Source organism: Lissotriton vulgaris, chromosome 3_1, assembly GCF_964263255.1.
Source record: "Lissotriton vulgaris chromosome 3_1, aLisVul1.2, whole genome shotgun sequence".
Lineage (NCBI taxonomy): Eukaryota > Metazoa > Chordata > Amphibia > Caudata > Salamandridae > Lissotriton > Lissotriton vulgaris.
In genome coordinates this window covers 524,754,176-524,755,883 of record NC_141689.1, presented here as the reverse complement: position 1 = coordinate 524,755,883, position 1,708 = coordinate 524,754,176, and positions in this window count along the sequence as shown.

The window sequence follows — 1,708 nt, the reverse complement described above, 5'->3', positions numbered from 1 at the left end:
CTCCTGGGCACCTAAAAACAGGGCATTACAATAGTCTAGTGTAGACAAAACCAGGGAGCTCACCAAAGTTTTGCCGGCACTCTCGGGTAGGAAAGGCAGAATTTTCTTGATGAGCCGTAATTTGTGGAAGGCTGAGGAGGAAATCTGATTTGCGTGTGGTAGAAAGTTCAGGCGATTGTCAAACATGACTCCTAAGTTCCTCACCTTGCTGATCGGATCCGGGGGCTGGCCCATAGATGACGGCCACCAAAGGGGGGATCACTCCGGGGATAAGTTGCCAAAAATGACAACTTCCGATTTATCGGAGTTCAATTTCAGGTAGTTAGAAGCCATCCAGCTCCCAATTGCCAACATGCCTCGATTGAAATTGCTGGCTATTTTGGGCCCGTCATTCTTGACGGCGAGGACCAGCTGAGTGTCATCTGCGTAGGATGTGAGGCTCATCCCATGTGCCCGGATGACTTTGGCAAGGTCCGACACATAAATGTTGAATAGTGTCGGACTAAGGGATGAGCCTTGAGGAACTCCGCATGGCAGTGACAAGGGGGATGATTGAAAAGGTCCAACAGTGATGACCTGGGACCTGTTCGCAAGAAAAGAGGCAAGAAGATTCTTAGCATTACATCGGATGCCCAAGCTTTCGACACGGTCGACCAGGGTGACATGGTCGACCGTGTCGAAGGCCGCCGATAGGTCCAACAGGATCAGAACAGCTGTTCCTCCCGCATCCCGGATGGATCTGACGTCATCCGCCTTTTTAACCAGGGCGGTCTCTGTTCCGTGGAATTGGCGGAAGCCAAACTGCGATTCATCCAGGAGTTTGTGTTCCTCGATAAAGGATGATAGTTGAGAATTCATGATTTTTTCAACTATTTTCGCCAAAAGTGGGAGACTGGCAATTGGGCGATAACTTTTAAGTTCTTCCTTGTCGAGGTTGGGTTTTTTGAGGAGAGGTTTTATGAGGGTCTTTTTTAGAATCTCTGGGTAAATGCCTGTGCAAAACATAGAGTTACAGATTACAGTCATGGCCGGGAGAACTGCTTCCATAATCGGACGTAGAACCTTCAAAGGACATGGGTCTAGGGCCGAGCCCGATTTAATGGAAGACGAGATGTTCTGTACCTGTAAGCTGTGGTAAATTTAAATTACCTATACTTAATTTATGCGGTAAAGTTCAATAAGAATAACTCAGTCAAAAATAAGAGGCAGAGTCCGTGGCATCTGAGTTTTATGAAGGTTTTATTCCTTAAAAAGGAATTGGTTCGAACCAGGTATCATGTTCCATCACCACAAGGGTTCAGGAAGGGAATGGACATGGACATGTACAATGTTTTATTAACAGAACATCATATATATAGTCAATGCATTACAGTAGAGATAGATGCAGAAGGCGTAACAGCTGAGAGAAACAAGATAAGAACACATGTACGTAACAGAAGGCGTGCATGAGGGCGTGCATGAGGGCGTGCATGAGGGCGTGCACGGAGGTGTGTGCTAGACAACGTCACTTGAAACATATCACAGGTGGGTGGATCCATAGAAGAATCCTGCAGTGTCAGCAGAAATACATGGCAGAGATGCGCGCGCAGCAGCATGACGTGTGATTGACGTGGGACTGGAGGGTGAAGGGGACTTGACATTTAGCCCTACATGAGGAGACAGAAGTCTGGGATGTCAGAACAACCTAATCCCAAATCATATCTAATAT